The sequence below is a fragment of the Armigeres subalbatus genome, chromosome 1 (genome assembly GCF_024139115.2).
Source record: "Armigeres subalbatus isolate Guangzhou_Male chromosome 1, GZ_Asu_2, whole genome shotgun sequence".
In the NCBI taxonomy this organism is placed as follows: domain Eukaryota; kingdom Metazoa; phylum Arthropoda; class Insecta; order Diptera; family Culicidae; genus Armigeres; species Armigeres subalbatus.
In genome coordinates this window covers 40,525,141-40,550,248 of record NC_085139.1, presented here as the reverse complement: position 1 = coordinate 40,550,248, position 25,108 = coordinate 40,525,141, and the positions used below count along the sequence as shown (strand labels likewise).

At 40.4% G+C, this 25,108-nt stretch overlaps 1 protein-coding gene, 2 long non-coding RNA genes and 1 other non-coding gene across 8 annotated transcripts in view; 1 reads left to right on the top strand and 3 right to left on the bottom strand.

Annotated features, from left to right (window-relative positions):
* Positions 1–25,108, bottom strand: part of LOC134224630 (leucine-rich repeat-containing protein 24) — an 820,149-nt gene that overhangs the window by 44,699 nt on the left and 750,342 nt on the right. The window lies entirely within an intron of this gene.
* LOC134224594 (uncharacterized) lies at positions 3,061–6,697 on the top strand. Of its 4 annotated transcripts, none has more exons than XR_009982994.1 (4): positions 3,061–3,200; positions 3,280–3,464; positions 4,278–5,913; positions 6,359–6,697. It is a non-coding gene; the product is annotated as an uncharacterized LOC134224594 (long non-coding RNA). The 4 variants fall into 4 exon arrangements; XR_009982993.1 differs by having other exon boundaries at positions 3,611–5,913; XR_009982995.1 differs by having other exon boundaries at positions 3,280–4,666; positions 5,546–5,913.
* LOC134224606 (uncharacterized) lies at positions 6,837–9,598 on the bottom strand. 2 transcript variants are annotated; one of them, XR_009983002.1, is made up of 3 exons: positions 9,498–9,598; positions 9,166–9,384; positions 6,837–8,998 (listed from the first exon to the last, which is right to left on the bottom strand). It is a non-coding gene; the product is annotated as an uncharacterized LOC134224606 (long non-coding RNA). The 2 variants fall into 2 exon arrangements; XR_009983000.1 differs by having other exon boundaries at positions 9,473–9,590.
* Trnad-auc (transfer RNA aspartic acid (anticodon AUC)) lies at positions 24,769–24,844 on the bottom strand. Its single transcript has one exon. It is a non-coding gene; the product is annotated as a tRNA-Asp (tRNA).

Genomic DNA, 25,108 nt, shown 5'->3' with positions numbered 1-25,108 from the left:
TTTACCCATTAATGGGTTTTCGCCAGTAACCGTGCGGAGTCTCCACGGAAAAATCTTCAGTATTTCAACGATTTTTTTTTCGAAATTCTGTGGAAAAGTTCCTAAAAAAGGTTCGGTAGAAATTTTGAAGAACTAGAAGAATCCGTAGAAGGATCTTAAATGCATATTTACGATGAAAATTCCAATAAACATCAAATTCCGAAGAACTTCCGGTATAAATTAGAAAAAAAAATCCAGCTTACTTTTTTTTACAGAATCTCTTAAGTTTTTTTTTTCAAAATCCTGGGCAAATTTAATGAATCTTCAAAGGAAATTCTTCTAAATTTCCAATGGAAATTTTTTCGTTTTTCAAAAATAATCTTAGAAATTTTCAGCAGTTTTTTAATTTCCAAAAGAAATTATTTGGAATATACCAAAATATTTCGGATGGAAATTCCTAAGATTTTCCAGTAGAAAATCGATGAAAAGTTCATCTAAAACACCAATAATGAATTTCCGAGGATATTTCGATGTTTTTACAAGTGGAAATAACGAAAAAATTGCACTTTTGTAGTACTTGTGAAGGTTGTACTTTAGAAGCAATTCCAATAGGAATTCCTTAGAAAATTAAATCAAAATTTTAAAGATTTTCTGATGTGAAAATTCCTTAAAATTTTTAAATCATTTCTTGTGCTTCTTTGCATGGTAAAGATTTAAAGCAATGTTTAGCTGAACCTACAAAGAAATCAAAATGACTTTCCGAAGAAGAATGAATTTCCCATGAAATTTTGGAAGAATTTATGGTGCAAATTAAAAAAAACACGAACCTTGTGAATTCTAAAGATTTATTCTTTGAAAATCCAAAGTATTTGTTGAAGATAATCCATAGACTCTTCCGTGGAAATTCTAAATAATGCCTCGAATAAAAAAAATATTTGGAAAATTTAAAAAATGTGATAGAATTCACAAAGAGCGTAAAAAATTTCATTTCAAAATTCCAAATTTGAAAACAAAAATCCAAAAACAAAAAATCAACGGTAATATCAAAGTGTTTCATGTGGCATTGGCTATTTAATTTCTCATGAAAATTCAGAAGATTTTTTCTTGAAAAATTTAGAAGTCTTCTTCTTCTTCTATGGCTCCATATTCCAACTGGAAGTTGGTCTGCTTTTCAACTTAGTTTATTCTTTTAGCATTTCCTCAGTTATAAATTGAAAGTTTTAAATGCCAGCAATTGTACGATTATATATCTTGTGTAGCAAGTACGAAGGATACATTATACCTAGGATGTCGACAATGTTTGACACCCGAAAACATCCTAGACAGGAACGAGAATCGAACTCGTCATCTCCGGATTGGCAATCCTATGCCTTTGGTCGTAAGGCTAACTGGAGACTAAACATTTTGAAGTGCACTCCCCAAAATGTTCGAAAAACTTATTTTGGAAATGAAATAGAATTTCTGGTGAAGATTCGGAAGAACTTGTCGAAGAAATTCATTAGAATGTAAAAAACCCAGATTAATCCACCTAGCGTTGGTGGTGCCTTTCTCGCATTTAGTTGAGACACCAAACTTATATGGAGTATATATGGTCCGATGTACCATTTTCTTCATAACTTTCAAACGCAATGACCGATCGTTATCAAATTCAATAGTGATCAACAAGGCTTTGTCCCCTGTCTAATGAAACTTGTTGCGAGAAAATCTGTTAAGGATTACTATACGAAAAGTTGTCTAATGTTTTTCATAGCTTTTGTGCACACACATACGCACACACATACACACACACATACACACATACATACACACGGACAGACAGACATGTGCTCAGCTCGTCGAACTGAGTCGATTGGTATATAATACTATGGGTCTCAGAGGCTTCTATCAAAAGTTCGTTTTCAGAGTGAAATGATAGCCTTTCGGTACAACTTGGTTGTACGAGAAAGGCAAAAAATATGAAAATATGAACATTTTTTTCCACCGAAAATTATATGTATTTCCCACGAGACTGTTTTGAATTTTCAGACAGAATTCACATAGAATTTTTTTCGGCATTTACACTGGCGATATTTTGTTTTTTTTTTTCATGACCAATTTGTAGCAAAATTTACAAGCAAAATTTTCCAGAGAAAATTGTTCAAAAAACATTCTGAATGCTAGCACTTTATCAGGATTGTATGAAGTAAGGTCAAAGTTTTTACAGGAATTTTTTTTACTGGATTTTTCCTGAATATCCACAAGACATTCTTTTGAAGATTTCTCGCTTAACTTTTCAAAAGGACCTAAGTAACATTTTTTTCATGAATTAATTTGAATAGCGCAATCAATAGAAAAACATGGAAGCTATTGATTGCAGTATTCAAATTAAATCATGAAAAAATTGTTACTTAGGACCTTTTGAAAAGTTAAGCGAGATTTTTCTTGAATTATTGTAAAAACATGAACAGTTTTCAAAATTGTAGCTGTAGTCCGCTGATGCAAAAGTGTCGGCGGCGTGATGCCAAAAACCATCTGCGGCGGAATTTTGAAAAAATATTTTTTCATTTTTCTTTCCCAATTTTTTTTGGTGAAAATTGAGACTGAAACGCAACCTGCTTTTTCGTTTATTTTTTTTTATGGAAAAAGGATCTAAAGCTAAGTTGGCCAAATAACTCAGATATGCATCGGCGTTGCGACCGATGCTGCGTTACCGCGTTTTCTCGATGCTTAATGCTAAATTCTTTTTAACACTGAGTTGAAAAGACGCTACGTGGGCATCGGCCCTAAGACAGGGACTAATACCGGGATCTGGCACTCGCAATTTTCTCGTGTTGCACTTAATTCTCAATCGGTGTGTAGGAGTCCTAGGTATTGTCGGATTTTGTCAAAATTGCACGCGGCGAACTCTTCAGGAAAGGTACCGCCGCGCTTTCTGCACCCCGTTTACTTGATTCTTATGGGTGAATAGCATTGCGGTGTATCGTTTGGCGCGGCCGTACCTTTCGACAGTCATTCGCCGCGTGAAGTTTTGTGCAAGTACCCATTTGGGAACATTACAAACGCCGCGCAGTGTATCACATCCAGAGAATCTGACAATATACAACTGAAAATACACTAAATACGCTGTCAGTTATCATGCATGTTTTTCTCACCGTGCATTACTGACAGCATCGATGTTTTTGTTATTTTTGTCAAACCTGTGTGTCAATCATTCGGTTGATTTTAATATCGCTTATATTTTCGTAAGTATTTTTTGCAATTTCCCCAATTTTCAATAGAAATAGTTATTTAATAACATCGTTTTTTTTTTCGTTTCATAAGGGCGCTACTGGCTTATTCTCTGGTTTAGGTAGTGATCCACACCGATAAGTTTGCTGTTCCAGTGGTTGGGCCGTAGTCTGTGCCATCCGGAAACTGGTGGAAAACCGGCGCCAATGGTGTTGGTTAGGACTTGATCCGTGATCCTAATCAGGAAACTACTGGGGATGTCGTCCTCTGTTCTTTCGGTAAAACTGATAGTCCTACCACATAGCGCTGCCGTTGCTCGATATCGAAACTGTAAAATTCCTGCTTCTGCGCATGCAACTACCGCCGGCGTGGAGGGCAGGAGTATCTCGTTCAGGTCGTCGTATTTGATGCAAATTATTTCTAGGACATAAAAAAGTCGGCTGCTTACTATGGCGTCCTATGGCGACCGCTTTCATCGATCCGGCGGCCGGTTTCCTCATCCATTTGGCGGGATCTGTTATTTCCGATCATCACTCTAAAGTTAAAGAATTTGAGCATGTTGCTAGTGATTCCCCAGGACGAGAGTCGTTGTAGGATTCCTGTGGTGCAAGCCCTATTATAAGCTATGGCTAAATCTAGCGTTGCGATTTCAATATGCATTCCATCTGCAATTGCATCTTCAATGACCTGTCCCAGCGCCCCAAGGTACGTTCCGGTTCCTTGACCCGGACTAAAAACATGTTGCCGATAGTCAGTTTTTGCTCCGTGTTGATGAATTTCATCAAGCGTCTGTTTACCATCCTTTCAAGGATTTTGACCATACAGTTTGTTAGAGCAACGGGTCTATACTTTCGCACGTCGTTTGAGGAGCCGGTACACTTGGGAATCAGAACTACCAAGCTATATTTCCAACTATCGATGGTATCGATGAATCGCAACGTTTTGGATTGCAGTCGCATAGTTTTTATGTTTGTTAAGGAATTTAGTAGAGTAGAGTAGATTATTTCCAACGGCGATGTCCAATATATTCAGTACTCTAGTGTTGTTGTTTTAACTCCCCCACGATGACTAATATCGTGCTAATATTTAAGGAATTCAGTCAAAAGTTCAAAATTGAAACCAATGGCCGCCAGCCATGGAAGCCCACGGAAAGGAAAGCCCACAAGTTCCACCTCTTACTTGTACAACCAATGATAAGGAACATGGTGGAATACCATGGTGACTTTTAATCATTGGCTCACTAATAGTTGGTCAGTTGGTTTACCATCGCTGGCGCACCTTCGACAATACTCAACCAGGACACCGAGGCCGAGCGACTGTATCTGCACATTGGAAAACTGCCGCCTGAGTAAGACCAAGTGGACCAAGTAGACCACTGCCGAAGTCACTGCTAGTCAATTTCTAGGGACTGCACCTCTGGCCCCATCCCTACTTGATAAGCCATAGTTTGTGACAGCAATATTCCCGATCATTTACAGCAGTAAGCCCAAGTAGAAAATATGTGGGTCGTAAAACGGACAGGGGTCCCTTTTGAGCTAAATCGTTATAAATTTGATACAATATCAACTGGATCGTACTGCTTGTTTCAAATACGATTTTACTCCACAGTGCTCATCTGATTCTTTATCATGTTCTGAGTGTCCTCTGAAAATTTGAGCTCATTTGGATTAAAACTGATTTAGCACAAGCTGTTTCAAGTTTGCATGCAAATTAGTATGAAGAAATTTATTTTTTCATTATATTGTTAAGAATGCTTCCCCATTAAGCGTAGGTTAAAAGAAAACCTACATAGCTAAAAGGAATACTCAACAGCTTTCACCCAACGAAAACTGCATGTTGATGAATCGCCCCAATAATTAGTAATCGATTTTAATACAGGTTGCGAATCTTTAGTCATGATCGTTAAACTTCTTTCAGGGCATCACTGAAATGTGCAGTGCAGCATAGTAGCCTGAATTTGTGTGTGCTATCTTTCGCGCCACTAGCAGCAATGTTGCCTGTTGATGAGTTATGCAATTAGCGCCAGAAAACCACAGTATAGATTAAATTCGATTACTAATTATTGGAACGATTAATTAAGATGCGGTTTTCACTGAGTGAAAGCTTTTGAGTATTCCTTTTAGCTATGTAGGTTTTCTTTTAACCTGCGCTTAATGGGGAAGCGTTATTAACAGTATAATTAAAAAATAAATTTCCCCATACTAATTTGCATGCAAACTTGAAACGGCTTGTGCTAAATTAGTTTTTATCCAAATGAGCTCAAATTTTCAGAGGACACTCAGAACATGATAAAGAATCAGATGAGCACTGTGGAGCAAAATCAATTTTGTTTATTTTTTGGACACGATAACGTCAAAAGTGGATGTCCATCTGGAGGTGCTAATTCGTAAGTTTTTCGGCGACGAAACCCATCCGGTCCACGATGCCAGAAAGAGTGGTTAATGTGGTGTATACATGTACCGGATCTCGATGCGAATAAAGCCCGGTAAGTGCCATTGCTGCAATGGAACCGGAACATAAACGATGCTTACACACCAGCGTTTTACCTGTTGGTAGTGGCACGGTACCTGAATGCATATCGATTATCGGTGACAGGTGACCAGTAGTCAAGAACAGACGGTACAGCAAAAGAGAGCAAGCGTACCAGTTCCTGGTTCCTACAGATGTTGAGGATGGACGAACGAAACAAATCAGCGTGGGAAGCAAGGAACTGTTCATTACATTCAGGTAAGTTATAGAATTATTGTTCGGTTTTTTGTCTCATATGTAACTCTCGATATAACTCTTATTCATCGTATCAAATACAAAAAAGTGAAATGAATTTGTTTCATATTGTGATACAGTCAAACCTCCATGAGTCGATATTGAAGGGACCATCGACTCGTGGAAATATAGAATTTCCTTGAAAAGCTCTTTGAAGGGACCATCACAGTAGCCCAGAAATTATTTTTAACATGACATAATTTGCTTCCATGAGTCGATATCGAGTCATAGAACATCGACTCATGGAGGTTTGACTGTATGTTGCAATGATATAATGTAAAAATAATTGATGAAATTTGTGCTTTTTTGTTAATAATAATATGAATTATTTGTTATCGTGAATTTTAGTAGTAACCGACAAACTATTCTACAATAAATAACAATTCATTTTTATTTTTATCCTTCACAGGTGTAACGGAACTGGCGTTCTAACCAAATTCTCATCCGTGTCAGCAGTTTTATCCACAACTACATACCCAGCAAAAGCTCGGCAAAAATTGTAGGACGAAAATATTTTACCGTACACGAATAATACATCTGCGGGTTTACGGCACTGAATATCGGCCGAAGAGCTGAAACTGGCAACGGTGGAAACTGGTTGTAGAAAGATATATACACTCAGTGCTTAATGTAACAGAAATTAGTCGAGTTGTGAAGGATTTAATTTATTATTCGGCAGAATAGCAAATGATAAATTTAAATATGTAAAACTAAAAATAAATTCTGATAGAATTAAAACTTAAATAAATGTTAAGTATCAATTGAATAAAAATGTATTCGAACAAGACTCAAGTAAGATTAGCACTAAATTTAAATTTCATAGAAATCATAGGTTATATTTATTTGAAATAAAAATAAACTAAATTCCAATTTAATAAGTTAAACAAAGACTAAAACTTGAAATGGATTATAATTTAAATGAAACTAAATAGAAATTTGCTAACAATCAAATTGAAATTGTATCTGTATTTAAATAAAAATAAAACATTGAATGGAACATACATTTAAATCGAATAATTATTGCACCAAAGTTAAATCTAAACTAAATTGAAATTATTATGCTTTCAAAATAAATCTAGAAAAAGTTAGGCTATATTAAAACGGGAGGTAAATAAATAAATTGTAAATTATTAAAATATTATTAAAAATGGTAACCAGGCTTAGAAATCTCGCAGTTAACTGTGGAAGTGCTTAATGAACACTAAGCTGCAAGGCGGCTCTGTCCCAGTGTGGGGATGTAATGCCAATAAGAAGAAGAATTCAAAGTACTTTGGAATTTATTTCATATTAGGATTTTTTTCAAATTGAATTTCAATTAAACTTTGAAAATAAATTAAAATTAAATTCAAATTGACTTGAAATAAAATTGAAGATAAATTATAATAAATAAAACTAGATGAAAACTAATTTGGTTTTGAACCAAATTAACAATGCTTCTAGCCTGCTTTTCAACGTAGTATGCGGTAGTATTCTATTAACGTTTCCTCAGTTATTAATTAAAAGCTTTCTATGCCCGTCTTCGCATGAGTATGTATGTTATATGGCAAGTACAAAGGATACACTATGCCCAGAGAGTCGATAATCTTTTCCATCCGAAAACATCCTAGACTGGATCGAGAATCGAATAAGATTGAAGTTCTCACCTAGCATTTTCTTCTTCATTATTGGCATAGCATCCCTCACTGAGACATTGCCGCCTCGCAGCTTAGTTTCATCAAGGAGCTTTCACAGTTATGAACTGCGAGGATTCAAGGTCATGTAACCATTTTTGCAGTTGTATATATCATGATACTTTTATGCCCAGAGATAATCGAAATTAAAATTGAACTGAAGTAAATTAAAACTCAATTGAAATTAAATAGGGAAAAATAATAAACTAAACTTATATACTAAATATTTAAATGATGTTAGAATAGAAATAAATTGGTATAAAATTCGTATCGAATTTAAATGAAATTACATTTGAATTAAATTGTGATGTAAATTTATTTGAATAATATCAATTTAAATTAAAGGGAAGTTAAGTTCAATCTAAATTTAATTAATTAGAGATAAATAAAAACTAGATAGAACGTTTGTCTTATTTGGCTAAATTGGCCTTTGCTTATTTATTTTATATAATTTGTTCAAGTACCGACATCCGACATGTTAGAGTTCTATAAAATATTATTTGATAGCACAAATGAATTACTGTTTTCTTCCTTGAGCCTTTTCTTCCGAAATAATCTCGGAAATAATAGCATTTAATAAAGTTGTTCTAATCCAGGTTGGGAAATGCTGCATTTAAATAAATCGACCAATACTCCGAGTTCTCCATCTCTTCTTTTTCCTCCCCTGCGTCATCTTCGGTGTTCTTCTTCTGGCCAACGCTGTAAATTCGCACAACCGATTCCTGCACTTCCATCCTGGTTCTCTACAATGGCTATCTGACTTCCGTACAGGTTAATGGCCAAATCATAGATGTTGCGCATGACATCGACCATCGAAATGTGACCGCCAGTCGTATAATCTACCGGAACCACCATTCGCAGGAGTAGATGTGTATACTGGTAACATCCGGTGCACCCTGAAGAATGGCCTGTGCTGTCAAGTTACTAATGTGCCTTTAGTCATTTTACTTTGCATCCTTGAACGCTGTATGGAGTCACATCAGGCGACCGAAAATTGAATGTCAAGTGATGTGAGTTTCGACTTAAGAAGATAGCCCCTTGCTGGTGACACATTGACGCTCAACATTGGTTCCGAGCCATCGGATGCTTGTGGGTCAACTCATGTGATTTTCGGCAAGGAAAGTTTCCTGTTCACGTTTGTCCGTTGTCGAATCGGAGATCAGTACTATCTCCAGCATATTTCGGAACTGTAGTACGGCTCGAGTGCGGTGGCCGATGCCATCTTAACTAACCTGATCGATGAAACTTTGGCAGTGGTGCTTCGTTATCCGGCGAGTTTTCCGGGTTATCTCTATGGTTTGCACTTCCGTTTGGATTGGCATTTTTGCCAGCCTTGCTGCTACTTTTGGTCATACATTTTTCGATGCTTAGATGACTGTCTGGAAGCAAGAAAAATGTATTAAGTTTTTACTCATTTGAAACATTTATTACAAGATTTCTAATAATTATTATCGCAAATATATAAATAACATTATCTGTGCTGGTTTTTCTATGTTGAGCACAGCACTATCACTGCTGCATTACACTTAATTTGTTTCATAAATACCTTGCTGCGAGTGAATACTTTCACACGGTAGTCCACGGGACGCGATGTTGTTGGTACTGGTTACCTGGTTAACGACGACACTTGCTTTAGAAATATGTGCGCACTGCACTGGTAAAATGGCTTGTTCCGGTGCTGAAGTAGAGCTCTTGTATTTCCGACGCAAATCGTCAAAATCCAACAAATAATAGAAGCTCAAATCAGCAACAGGCCTTGACGTAGCTGGTACATCGCTGTACATCGAATAGGACGGGAAACGTAAATAAATAAAACGTATAAGTGTTGACGTTAGGAATTTGTCAAAACTCACAGCAAACACTTTCAAATATATTTACCAAAATGTGAGTTAAATACACTAGCGCCTCTGGCGGTGCTGGTCTCGTGAGCTCATCTGGGTTGCATGAATTTTAAATCGATTCTTCGGGACTCCGATGTCCCGGTTATTAGTTCCTGCCTAAGATGCGCTTTGCGTTTAATGATTAAATCATTAAATTTTGATGATTTGTATTTTTTACACCGCTATTATTATTTACCAAAAATTTTCATGTTAAAAAAAACCACGTGGTTCGAGAGCAACACCCCCCTCCCCCCATGTGGCTTATCGTGGTCATTTTCCAAACCCACCCCCTCCCCCCCCTATATGACCACGTGGTTTCTGGACGGCCCCCCAAATCTGCAGAAAATAGAACGGAGCGTTATACCAGTTTTATTTTTTTGACATTTGACTGGTATAAAAAAATGAATCTAGAACAGCTGCTGGGGAAATGAATGTTTCAGATTCATATTCAAACTGACAGCCCCGAACGATTTGAATCACTGCTGATTTTACCCTAAGGATCGTTTGATAACTCGGTCGACAGTTTGTCAGTTCACACCAGGCGGGTGCTAAGCTGTCAAATATGTGTTGCCTCCAATCGAGCGAATGCCGACGGCACTAACACTACGCCGTAGTCTATGAAAAATAAACACTGCAGTGAGTGAGAATGTTCTGAAACGCACAAAGTTTGGATAAAGCAAGAAACAACTGTCTCTTCTTAGCACAGAGTTTCTTCTACCAACATAATTATTTATTTGCATATTTCGCGTAAGGAATAAAGTGAAAACACTACATTTTTACGGATTTGGTGTATTTTTGTTCGATGCTATCTTTAATTTAATATGTGCTTTCGACACCACTCTCTCTTGTAAAAACGGTAAACAATAATTTTTTTTACAAATACCACCACAATTTATGATAGTATATGAGCATTTTGACATTGGAGTATAAATTTATGCGCCAAATAGGAGGGTACTGTCATACTTGCCAAACTCCATATGAAAAAAATCCGTTGTCCCCCCTCTGGTTCACACAATCTCGGACAGAACACGAAGCAGCCGTTAGCGAGTATGCTAACAACATAAATCTAACTCCCAACGACAACGACTTCCCAACGTTGGAGATCACATTGGCGAATTGTAATTTTAGGTGCTGCGACAACGACATATACGAGCGTCATTTTTTACGTAATTAGATGATACTTTATTTTTACATCACAACTTTATTGACAAAAAATTGAAAGATTAGAACGATAATCGAACATGAGCCCGCTGAGTGAGAGCCCAACACGTTACCACTCAGCTATCTCCGGCTCTTGAAAAGGGGGTGATCAATATAAAGCATGTTCCACGATTTGTACTGAACAAGTATTTCACTGCATCAAGTCAACAACTGCTAGAGCGTTAGGTGCGTTGCATCGGATGCTGTGTTTGGGTTCCACGACATGTAATTTTAAATCATCTAACAATGGAAAATATGCGATTCAGTTTGTGTCATGTGGTTTTGTGTCATTTTATTCACATACGTCACCTGTAATATTCATAATGTTTTGGTATGATATGTATATCAAATCATCGAAAAACATGAAGGTTTCAGGCTTCGAAAACATCCTAAATCTCGAACTCAAATACATGAGGGCTCCGTTTTTCGAGCACCTTGCTGATCTTCAATCAGTGTTTCAGCTTTTCCTATCTTCCTAGAAGCCAGCGAAAGTCATCCCCACCCGGAAGCCTTCCTATCCCAAAAGTTATCGTCCAATCAGCCTTCTCCTTGGTGAACAAACTACATCGCTACAGTCGTCCCAGCTACCTGGTGAAAATCATCCACAACTACCTTCCGAGGTGAGGACCTTCCGGGTCTCAATCAGCGGAGCGACTTCCAATGCGCAAATCGTCGCTGGCGTCCCGCAGGGCAGTATCCACGGACCCCTGCTGTTTAACCTTTTCACCTCCAACATGCCAGAACCTTCAGAAGGCGGCATTCTGTCTCTGTTCGCTGATGACACCTCTCTCGTCTACAAAGGTAGAGTTATCAGAGTGCTAGTGGCAAAACTCCAACGAGGTCGGGATGTCCTGACGAAGTTGATATGGAAGATGCGAAGACCCAGGTTATCATTTTCCCCCACTCAAATATGTTCTGCCTGAGGACTGTTAAATCACCCTCAATGGCAAGACAGTGGAATAGGCCAGTGAAGCTGACTATCTGAGCTAACTGGATCTCAAACAACAAGCTTCATCGTCGTTGTCACCAGAGACCGATAACAACTGAAATCCGGGATCCGAAGTGGGGCTAGCTCGGTCAGACCCAGGTGCTCATGGCGAGGCCGCCTCAATAAAGAAATAAAAGAAGTCGGGTTAAGGTGATAGCTGGACATGGCTCAGACAGGGTGGACATCTTCCAAGTCGGCCATTTGCAGCACTCGGGATGAACAGGACCCATAAATAAGTAAGTAACTGAACCCTTTGATCAAGCATCGGTCCATCCATCAACCATAGAGAAATTTAAATTGGAAAAAAGAGCTGGAAAGTTTGGAATCCTTTAAAATTCGAAAATCTGGAATGTGCGAATCAAAAATTTACGCACATCTAAAAAAACAAAACAAAAAAAAAACAAGAAGGTAAAATCGTTCATTTTTTGTACCTTTCGTCCGTTCTTTTGGGGTAGGTATCCCGATCAAGAATGCATAACAAAATTATAACAAGTGGAGTTATTTATTTCAGAAAAATATTGTAACAAAATGTGTTATAAATTTTGCTGGTTGGTTGTTAAAATAACAAAAAATATATCAAAAATATCTCTAGCCGTAACATAATTAAACCAGAGGTTGATACCTTCATGTCAACATTATAACAAACGTTGATATAATTTTTCTGTACAAAAATCTACTTTCAATGTAATTGGGTTCTAAAATGAAGAATCGATATTCGATTTTCTTTCAGGGAACGATGAAGGTAATCATTCTAAACGTGTCAGTTTTTCTTTAGACTCAAAAATCGAAAAGAACATTGTTTAATTTGAAATTGTAAAATAGATGAAATATGCTTCCTCGACATTTTCGGTCTTGTTTGACGTACGGATTAAAACGCAGTAGCAAAACACCGCAGGGCACTTGACTCAACCTTTGACAGCTAATATATGGGGCTAACGTTTTGGGCTAATGGTTCATTCGTTCTGAAATGTTGCACAGCCCAAAATTTGCCTTAAAATGTCTTAAACACAAAAATATTATTTTTACTGATTTAGAATTTTACCAGAATTTTTATAACAACTGTACAAGTATTCTTGACCGATGCACTATCGTTTGCAACCATAAATAAGGTAGGGCTTTAGGACCCAATTGCCTACATCACGAATAGAAATCTGGTACGCTACCACGTCGGATTTCCATCCATAATGTAGGCAATTCATTTTGTTCCAGATATGTATCAATATCGAACGGGTTCAAGTTATACTGAAGGTGATTTACCTCCGATTTTTTTTCCAATGTCTACAAAAAGTGTAGGCAATTATTTTGTGAAAATATTTATAACTAAAGTTGTTATAATTTTGATATGAAATAAAACTGGCCGAAGACACATTTTTATCGAATTATCTAATTATAACACACCTTGTATTAAATAACAATAATTGATAGAATTGAGTTATAATTTTGTTATGCATTCCTGATCGGGTAGCGGCAACCCAAGAGGGTCTGTAAAACGCAGACTATCGAATTTTATGGACCCGATGAATACATTCGGGAAGCTGATGTTTTTGCAGATGACCGGCAAAAACTGAAATCCTACATTCGAAAAACCATTGCGTAATCGGAAAGTCCGTAGAGGCATGTGTTGATCCAATTGAGAATGCCGAAACTGAAGCACAAGGGATCAAGTACCCTCTAAGTGTCCGTGACCCAATTGAAGTTGCTATGCTTCTAAAGCTAACAAAAGTAATCGACGGAACTGAAATAGAAGCTGCTCCATACCCGAACTTGAACGTCAGCCTGTGCGTTATCTCGTGCTCGACGTGATCCACATGGAAGAGAAAGATATCCTGACGGAACTGACCAAGGAAAAAGACACCCTTTTTCAACGGATCACCAAGAACGAGAACGGCCAAAGAATGAATATGCCAGCTGTGACCCTTACCTTCAGTGAGACAACCTACCCGGAGTATATCAAAGTAGGCTTTCTGCGTTTTGCCATTCGGCCGTACTTCCCGAAACCACGGCATACAAAAAACAAGGCAGGCTCATCACGTATGTAAACATTCAGTTTGAATGTAAACATGTGACGTCACTGCTATCTTTGCACAAGCTGGAGCGAGACGATGCTCTACGGTCGCAGCATGCTTACTTTTGTACCAAAGACTAGTCTTTGTTTGTACTCCAACATGTGGCGATAAAATATGCGTCACATTCGAAGTGTCATTTTTCTAACGAGCCTACCTTGTTTTCTGTATACCGTGCCCGAAACCAACTGGCAACTGACAATTTCCACGGGGAGGAAGAGTGGAACGAAGCATTATTCTGCCGGAATTGTAAAGGGAACCATCGTCCGACCAACCACCACTGCCCGGTTTGCAAAAAGAAAGTAGAGGTCAACAAAATAAAAGTTCATGATAACTTAAGCTTTTCGGAGGCTAGAAAACGAGGCGAACAGCATGCAGGAGGAAGCTATGCGCAGGCAACAGAATACTTTCGTGAAAACGCTAAAGGAGCTCGAAGCGGCCATGACACGAGAAGCCAAGGAAATTTGCAGACTGTAAGACGCAATCAAACGAAAAGATGAGTGGATAGATCAAATGCATGCTTTCATCAGACAAACGAAGCAACAAACCGGGTAAGTAAAACAGAGCCATACTATCATTCATCCAAGACCGACCGCACCAACCACACCATATTCCTGAACAATGACCAACCTGCACAACGACAGGCCCCATCACTCGATTCAGGAATAACTCCCCAGCCGTTCAGGGGACAAAGCGTGGAAGAGCTCCGAAATATATTACTCAAAAACCGGCCACGTCATCAGACCCAAGCCCGCCGCAAAAAAAAAACCGCGAGGATAATGAGCTAGATCGGTTCGGAAGTAAGGGAAGTATAGTACCTCTTCCGACGCAAGTACGGCAGATTAAAGGAGTCATCCGGCACGTCTTACCCCAACTCTATTATTTATTTATTCAGATTCTTCTGAAAAAATAAGATTCTTCTCCATTCGGCTCGGTCCATGGCTACACGTCGCCAACCACGCAGTCTACGGAGGGTCCGCAAGTAATCTTCCACCTGATCGATCCACCTTGCCCGCTGTGCACCTCGTCTTCTTGTGCCCGTCGGATCGTTGTCGAGAACCATTTTCACCGGGTTACTGTCCGACATTCTGGCTACGTGCCGTTGGGAGTGCCACTTCCAGCTGCTGCGCGTATTCTTGGGCTAGTCTACCGTCTTGTAGCCGCCCAATGTTAAGCCGTGGCGTCCGACTTCGACGCTACGAAGCTGGAAAAGAAGGTGCTTTGGATTACCATTCCGCGGGAGGCTGCGAAGTTTATGCATCGTTGGCCGTTGTAATTCGATACGGTGTGCAGACTATTCGGTCCGATGACCGGTCTATACATTTCCTCCCTTCTTACCTGTGCGTTCATGTCACCGATGACGATTTTGACGTCCCGCAGAGAGCATCCATCGCATGTCTGCTCCAGCTGTGCGTAGAACGCTTCTTTCTCGTCGTCGGGTCTCCCTTCGTGTGGGCAGTGCACGATGATGAAGCTATAGTTGAAGAAACGGCCTTTTATCCTCAGCTTGCACATCCTTGCGTTGATTGGTTGCCACCCAATCACACAATGGCGCATCTTACCCAGCACTATGGAGCCGGTTCCCAGCTTGTTGGTGGTGCCACAGCTTTGGTAGAAGGTAGCCGCTCAATGCCCACTTTTCCACACTTTCTGTCCTTACCCAACTCGTTGATGACAAATTTATCTCCGTTGCCGATGGAAACATTGATCACACCGCGACACCGGAAACTTGGGATATACGGCAGGGGAGGGGTTGCCCTTCTTTGCCCTGGCCGCCACCCTACATAAAAAAATACTTTCACGACACCGAGACTTCGGGATAGACGGCAGGGAGGAAGGGTAGCCCTCCTATGTCCTGGCAGCTGCCCTACACTAGCAAGCAAGAAGCACCCAGCATCTACAACCGATGAAAGCATCAATAGCGGAGCAGTTAGTAGTACTACACAAAGCCTTTCCTCAGTGCCGGCTGTTTGCTAGCATATCTGAATGCAACCGTGGCAAGGCATCCCACAGGTCGGTCATCAATGTTCCTTCCAGCAATAAGACAGGTCAACACCACACGACAGCAGCTCTTTCACCCGGAACATGCCCATCCCAAAGAAGAAATATTACACAAAACGCATCCCCAGTGCCGGATGTTATTGGCAAAACTAGTGTAATGATTTCGACCAAGATGAATACAAACAGGTGTTGCAGGTGCTGCAGAAGTTACCGCTGCAAATTTCTGTCCTACAGCCGACCCGAAGGGCATACACATCCTCATCCGTCACACGATCCGTCACGGATAGTCGCTCCGGTGGCGTTTTCGCCCTACAGTGGAACCTGCGTGTCCTCAGGGGTAATATCAGCGAGTTGCAACTTCTTATCGCCGATCTCGAACCTTGCGTTGTTGTACTACAGGAGACCAAGGTAAATCACCAGATTTGCACCAGATTTCGTGAGTAGGAACTATACATTGCTTCTGAAGTCTACATCCCGCCGAGTTCTACCCAATGTTATGCTGCGCTGGGTGAGCTATTCGAGCAGCTAGAGGGACCGATGTTGCTTTTTGGGGACTTCAATGCGCACCATCTCGCGTGGGGGTCTTATCAATCGAATCCGCTTGATCGCTTCATCGCCGAGACGACCTTACCCCATCAGTTGGTGATTCTGAGCGACGGCTTACATACCCGTATCAATCCGGTTACGGGCAAAATCTCGGCAATAGACGTAACCGTCTGTTCAGAGAGTCCGGTCCCTAGGTATATTTGGTGAACCTTGTCGGACACGCATAATAGCGACCACCTCCCGATCATCTCATCCATCCCAGGATGGACAAACCAGCGAACGGGACGACAGAAGTGACTCTACGATCAAGCTGATTGGTCGTTGTACGAGCGGCTTACGGCAGAAACCATCTGGTCAAATGCCGAGTTTTTAAACAGGTTTACCGAGAAGATACTAGCCGCTGCGACAAAATCCTTCCCACGATCCAGTAGCCGAATTTGACCGAAAGCAAAAGCAAAATACCGGCAAAAAGTCTCCGATCCTTCCGACATCTGCATCCGAGCCATGTGAACCGAACCATCCCGAGGCTTTGGGGAAATTCCAGGATGCATGATCAACGGCACGAAAGGCTATCAGTGAGGCAAAGGAACAATCATGGGAATACTTCGTGACGCAAATATCATCCAGCAGCACGGCAACCGGACTGTTGCGGACGGTGAATTCTCTGCGTGGTAATTGGCAACAGCGCCCGGTAGTCCTCAAGTGAGCTGACAGATTCACGGACGATCCTGAAGAAGCGGCAGAAGAACTGGCGAAAGTGTATTGCCAGACATCGGCAACTTCCAGCAATCCTCCACCGTTCCAGATGGCGAAAGCGGCAGCTGAACAACGGCTCAGAGATTTTTCTCACCACAATGAAGATATATATCGATATTACACTGAGGGAACTTCCTATCCGTGACGCTGTTTCTCATTGCGATGCAGCCAATTTTCCGGGTGCTACCCGCTGAAGTTGAAATCCTTTTGTACGCTGATGACATCCTCCTCGTAGTGCGTAGAGCAAAGTAGGAAGGTTTATACCACAGTTTAAAATCCGCCGTCAACGCTGTGCACAAGTGGGCGAAGTTTATGTATGGAGTTGGACTAGGGAGCCGAGAATGACCAGAGACCCTGCAAACCCTCGCTCCAGCGTACAACAAAATGGTTCGCTATGCTCCCGGAGCGTTTGTGACCAGTCCGATTACTTCCATAATGGCCGAAGCCAGCATTCTTCCGTTTGGATTACTCGCTACATAGTCGTTAGCACGGACGGCCATCCGAATTATGACAGTAAGTCCCAACAACAGCACCCTTCCGTTGATCTGCCGAGCGATTATACGGGTGCAACACTCCCCGCTGTCGACCAGCTTGCAAGGCAGAGTGATCGTGTCTGGCACGCACGAAGACCATCAATAGTGTGGGATGTAAATAACTGCGTTCAAGGCTTCGCTCCGCCAAATAGAGCTATACCAGTCGTCCAAAAATTGCTCTCGACAAGATTTCGTAGTTCGATGGTGATCTACTCCGATGCCTCAAAATCTGACGGTAGGTAGGAGTCTTGATCACACGGCCGGCCTCGTAGGATCATTCAGTCTTCCGCAAGCTTGCAATGCCTTCTCTGCGGAGGCGCATGCAATAAAGAGAGCAATTACGAATCCGAACATCAGTGGTGAGTTGATAATTCTTACGGATTCGGCCTCTTGCCTGTCGGCATTAGTGTCCGGGACATTGGTTTATCGTATCGTGCTAGTTATACATGCTAAAATACGTTTCCGTTAAATAAGTTTGCGATCTATCTCAATACGAGTTCTAAGTCGACTACACGCTGTAGAGCGTCGACAGCCTTGAAGAAGCAGAACTACCTTCACAGGATCTGATCCGACTTTTTCAAGAACGTACACATTTTTTAATATAATCTGGTTTTAATATTTTTGCTACTTTGTTTACGATTCTGAGATAATTTGTCGTTACTTCTTTCGAGGATGCGAGAAACATCTTCATGTCCAACCCCCTTTCTAAGTCACTGTCCAAAAGCTCCCGCTAGCCAGAGCATCCCCCGCATCAATGAATCAACGACAACTGATGGCTGCAAATCCCTTCCGCTGGGTTGATGCTCACGTAGTCTATATTTTTCATATTCCGACAGAAGTGGTGGAAACATTGTGCTAAGGAAGCACTTCCACCCGCACCGCGCCCGCACATAGCAGTCAGTGGCCGACAACAAATCACCGGCAGTAATTGGGAAATCCCACAACCGCAACTTACGAGCGGGCGATCTGTACAAGTGGTCAAAAATCCCATCCGGACGACAAATAACGGGGATACTTTAAACCCCTGCGCGACGGTTGCCGCATCGGAATCCCTACGGATAACGCATCAGGAAGAAATCGGAATCTCTATCATTAGAAATAACAACGATCATAAATTGTAACAAGCTTCACAGTGGCTCGGCACTCGTTCGTAGGAAGTAGGTGGGTTGGTGTGTAACGATTAGGGACAACTTCGCTCTGCACAATCATCCCAGTGAAAGTCGGAATATTTCCGTGTCATATGACATGGGAGAGGTTTTCCACTTCCAGCCACCGCCCCGTAGACATGTGGCCGTTGGCAGAGGTCGGTGGCGAATCTGCTGCCATCAGGCTTGAATAACAAGCGTTTATGTCAGTCGTCTGGCCAAGTCAGCGACTGTCGTTTATTTTCATTTTTGCGTCTTCAGTTTCGGATCTAAAAAGACAGCTTCAGTAACGATGTTGTCTCCGGCCGTTGTGCAGAGCTGGGCTGTCACATTTGTCTCTATCTGCTGCTTGTTACTATTCTTCTTGGCGGGAAGGAATGATGTGATGAAGCCACACCGTTACTAGAAGATTCATGATGGGAGGAGAGGAAGATTACGAAATTATATGATTTTGTCTTGGGAAGTGCTTTTTGAACATATATAAAATGAGTTGTTACTCCATAAATTCATCCGTGGATCACTTCGCTAATAATATTTCATATTAGGATCAGACCATTTTTTGATGGTTTGATATCTTCTACCGGCACAGTAATGGTACCACCAAGCATACGCAGGAGTCGCTTCTAATCTATGTGGCTCACATAAAAAGGATTTAAACGTGCTCCTGCATTGAGAGTTCCTATCTGCTTCTTAGTTGGTATTGCCATCGTGGGAGTTGTAAAACGGAAAAGGTATGGTCCTTGCCAGCCTGCCGGCAGACGTGTTTGAGCGTTCTTGCGTATGGGAGTGCCTTTCCGTCGTGTAACTTACCCAGCAAGATATGGGTAGAGAGAACAGAGCGTTCGTACGTATGTCTCATTAGGAAAACAGCAAATTATGTTTTCGCCTCTTTCCTGACATATAATTATAATAACCTGCTGAGAGCTGGTTGGAATAAATTCGAAGGTCGAACGAGATACTTTGAAACTGCTGGAAGTCTGCGTTATGACATGAATAAAGACATAAAAAGGTGGGAAGAGATAAAAATGATCCTCGTGCGAATCCCTACTAAGCCATTTTTTGATGATACGTTATGAGATAATTCATGGTGATGCATTTCGTGTGATAATGAGCAAATGTCTGAAATCATTTTCGAATAAATGTTTTATGTGATGTTTTCGGCTTTGGTGCACGATTCTAAGCAATTTGGGCTGACTATCGGCACGAGTTCGAGTTAGTTAATGATTTGTGGTTGTAATGTTTTTTTATTTCGTGTACAAAAAGGGTTATTCTTTTTTTTCTAGCGACTTTAAGTAAGCTAGAGAGTTTATTGATGCTTTAAAACTTACTCCCAAATCTTCTTGTTCGAATGTCGAAATTCTCCTATAATGACCATAGAATTCGAGATCCAAAAGATGCTCTCCAAGCCATTGTTGGTCAGATTAGATGTCAATTGCCATAGAATGCTTCCTCAAACATGGAAAGCAAATTCTTACAACTGCCTGAGGAATAGCTGTAACAGAAACGGAGTGGACATACGTTTGATTTTTTTAATTACCGAAAATTCTAACTTCTCGAGTAGTCTCGAATATTTCATAATATTCGTAGGAGTTCATAGAAGTTGACAAGAAATCCATTGCTCTAGAGCTAAACAATAAATTGTTTTGGAGTATCTCAGAAAAACAACAACACAATATATAAAGTAAAACACATCCCTAAGGACCAATTACTTTGAATATGAGAATGTCTATAAAATAAAAGTACTTCGAAAACACACATAAATTTCACTAACTTCAGTTATTGAAGTGCTGTGCGTATCCATGCCGGCAGACATCCTTCCCCCTATTTAACATAGAGTGAGTGTTCTTCCCCCGATAAGCATCATACGGCTTCATCGTCGCGATTGTAGATGGGAAATTTAATTTATGAGACCGCTCCGAATCGGGATGTGAATGCAATTCACACATAAAAAAAGTTGCCCACGAGGAGGACCGCACCTTAGCTATCTACAACAGTAAGGAGGGAAGCCGCCGCCATTTGTGACAAACGAGCAATTTTCTGCGGTTTAGTTGATTAGCTCGATTGTGGAAGCAGGGTGTGCGCATAGATAGGTTCCCGGAATGGAAAAAAACAGCATAGTTGAGTGTATTTTAATAACGGGGTTTCCGCTTGGCAGCAGCAGAGGGGTGATTCCCATCGGGATGTGAAGGGGTTATTAGTTAGACACATGCACGCACCCGGACGACCGGTACAGTTAATCATTTCTGATGTAATCCGGTCGGTCATCAAAACGGATCATAATTTTAATGCAATTTGGGATGATTTACGAGATGGGTGGAGGTTGCAGAATGTAAACGACTTTAGAATTAGAGCCAATTAGGTGATTTTATGTCATACATATCATTTTTATGAGCACTCTGAATCATTCGCTCTAGTATCTCAGATCGGTCTCAAAACTTTTATGATGCTTTATTTATGATGGTTGGTTAAGCATCCGATATGACACATTATTCATACTATAAAATAAGTTTAGGTTATAATATGGGTATATTGCGAAGTGGCCTTGTTTCCCATTAAATAAGAAAATTAAAAGAAAAACAGAATCTCATTGAGAAATTGAGAGTCTATATTTGAATTGGAGTCAGAACTCACTTCCACGAATTGTCACAATCATGTTTAAATTCCTTACTTTGCTATACAGTCGGCATCATTACCCGCAAACGTTCCTGAAAATGCAACTAACTTTCACTACAGCAATTTGGCAATAAGGATAATGAATGCTGTTGACTAACTTTCCCAGTGAATCAATGCTACAATTGTCGCACATATCAGCACCCCGCACAACGTTTACCCATCGTAGTTTAGCATCGTAGTGGATGCTGTATGTCTGCTGCAAGCGAGTAAACCACTACCCATCAAACAAACTGGTCAATGTAAATAGATTAGTTTTTGCACTTTTTTTTTGCATTCTCAGAAGGGATTTTCAGCTTACCATGTCGATGTTACAGCTACAGTTTTGAAATTTTGATTAGGTAATGACAGTTATCGAATTATGTTTCGGATCATAATATCGATGGTTTGAGCAGATTCGGAGAGTTCCAAAAATGGTCACAACATTGTCTAGCTGCACGACATCTTGCAGTACCCAACGAAGGATTCAGCTTAGAAAATTGAAAATAAAATTCAATGCTTTACTCTCGCGCAGCATGTATTGTAAGAGTCTTAAAACTATTCAATTTACAAGTCGATTTGCTGAGAACTTTTTTTGCGGAAAATTATTTCAATTTTCATTAGAAGCTTTTTGAAAAAAAATGGAATTTTACATGTTTAGTTTCGGCAAGTTCCAATATAAACTGGGTTCGTAATGCTCACTCACTATCAGGAAAAAAATAGAAGGATGCTGGAGACTTCAGATATTCCTTGAAGGAATTTCCTTCTAACTCTAACATTCAAAATAATTCTTCTCTTATCGAACTGAGCAATCAGTTCGATTTGATTAATGACGAAATTGAGCAAATTGAAACTACCTCTAGCACAGGTGATTCGATCCATGCGAAAAAGCAAAGGATTCCGCCAATTGTGGTATCTGTTGCCGAGTTTTCTGGCTTTAGGAACTCAAAATCTCTCGAGTAACCTTCAGGGGATCAAGGTTTCATTTCAGATTGCCAGGAAGGGTGACTGCCGCGATTTTTCGGGATCCTTTGACGATCGTAAACGTCTTCTTCAGTATTTAACTGAGAAGCGCCATAAATTCTTCACATACGACGACAACACTGAGCGTTTGTTCGAAGTCGTCTTGAAAGGTCTCCCCAGTGATGATAAACCATTGGAAATTGCAAATTTCTCAATTACTTGGATTTTTACCAGTCCAAGTAATTAAGATGGAAAAGAAATCTCGCTCTGGTACTTCTCAGAGGTATATTTCTCAAGAATTTTATTTAGTTCACTTTAACAAAAGTGAACTAAATAATATGAAAAGTTTGGAAAAGGCCTGTATTATGCCCCATGTCCGTGTTACATGGGAATATTTCCGCAGGCCTGGGGGAAATTTCCAAAACCAAGATTCCAATAAATTTAATTGTGCCAATTGTCGGGGCAATCATAAATCCAATTTCTGGGAATGCCCTTCACGCAAAAAAGTTTTGAATTCCCGTGCCAAATTGATGACGGGAAACTCCAATAGGATCCCAGATTCGCCGAGTAAACATATTTCAAATGCTCAAAATCCGTAATAATTTGCAATTCATACCCACCACAATCAACAAACAAATCTTGCTCCTACCTCTCACCGAGTAACGGGCAGTTAGTCGAATTTTGATTTTTCAAACACGCCCACCTATGCAAGCATCGCTGCAGGCAGGAAAAATTTCATTTCTGAAAATTTACCGACGATGAATGATTTTCATACCCATTCATCAACGCAAACAACGATCGTTCCGACGACTCAGGTAGCATGTCTGCTTCCGAATTTGATTTGCTAAATAAACAATTGCATCACATGATTGATGCAATGTTCAAAGCAAATACCAAAACTGAAGCTGTTCAGGTTGGTACAAATGTACTCAAAAAATTGTTATTGGACTTCGTTTTAATGGATCCAAGTAATTATTTGACAATTTTAAATTGGAATGCCTGCTCTTTAAAGGGTAAGGAAGATGAATTATTCCTATTATTCCGTATTACTTCTTATCAGTTCATAATGTGCGCATTGCCATTATAACTGAACAACTGAAGACGATTATCATTAAATAAACAAATTAAATTAAATTAAAAACCAGATCTTTTCATCAATTTATTTATTAACAGACTAAGGCCGGAGTGGCATGTGCTGCACATAAAAGTCTTCTCCATTCAGCTCGGTCCATGGCTGCACTTCGCCAACCACGCAGTCTGTTGAGGGTCCGCAAATCGTCCTCCACCTGATCGATCCACCTTGCCCGCTGTGCACCTCGCCTTCTTATTCCCATCGGATCGTTGTCGAGAACCATTTTCTCCGAATTACTATCCAACATACTGGCTATGCGTCCGACCCACCGCAGTCTTTCGATTTTCGTGGTGTGAACGATGGATGGTTCTCCCAACAGCTGATGCAGCTCGTGGTTCACCCGCCTCCTCCACGTACCGTCACGTTGCGCGTTGGTCATCCACGAGCATCATCCAGGTCTCGTGCCCGTGGAGAGCTACCGGTCTAATAGGCGTTTTGTAGATAGTCAGTTTGGTACGTCGGCGGACTCTATTCGACCGGAGCGTTTTACGGATTCCAAAGTACATACGCTTCCTCCATCTTACGTGCCATATTATCTATGTCTTCGGCGAAGCCAAAAATCTGGACGGACTTGGTGAAAATCGTACCACACTTCGTACACTAATCCCTGCCCTTCGAGTTACTCCCTTGTCAAAATATACTTATAACCAATAAAAAATATTCTTGTTCTTTTTGTTGCAACTTCTACGTTTTTTTCCTCACTGATTTGTCATTTAATACAATAATATTCCCATATATATATTTCGTAAATAATTTTGGGGTGACCAGCGTCGTTAATTTTAAATGAAAATCCACAGGGTTCTACTGTCTAAGACGAGTTTAGTTTTGTGTGTTGAGGATACGGCGTTAATTTTTCAATTACAGCCTAATCAACGTTTTCGCACCGCAAACGATGAATTCGACGACATGAAGGACACGTTTTGTAAATGTCTTGATTAGGGTGGCTCAAAAAATAATTTTGAAATTTTTTTGATGGGCCGCCCTTTTATTCGGTTCTATTTGATGCACTGATGCTCTGAAAAAAAAATCAGCCAAATCGGTCAATGTCTGGACGGTGCTACCCTAGTAACATTTTGGTTTTATGCGGGTTTTATAACTTGTAGAGTAAATTATGGTCTTCAGGAGCGTTATAAAACTTAAAATGTTACTTGGGTAAGCTCGTTGGAAGTTTATATGGAAAAATGTATACAGAAACATCAGAACACTGTGATTTGCAATGTTATGAAAACTCATATGTGAATATGTACGTTATGTGGAAGATATTGATTTGGAAAATGTATTGGAGGTAACCACTTCCCTTCGATGGGACTCGAACCCATGACCCTACAGTACGATAGACTGGTGCTTTAACCAACTAAGCTACGAAGGACCTCCGTCGGCCTTCGCAACCTAGCGGCTACTGAACGAGCTCGAGATTCCCAAATTGGACGCATAGTGAAATCACTCGCAATCCATTGCTCAAGCCAACACTTCTACATGTGTATAGTACACGTCCACATTAGAGGAGCGTGAGTATTTAGAATGTCTGGCGGCTATACACATTTTTCATCAGCAACTTTACTGATCAAGTGAGGTTGTGTAAGCTATTTGCCAGTCGGTCGTCAAGCTCAGACCCGACCGCATTGCGTAGGCA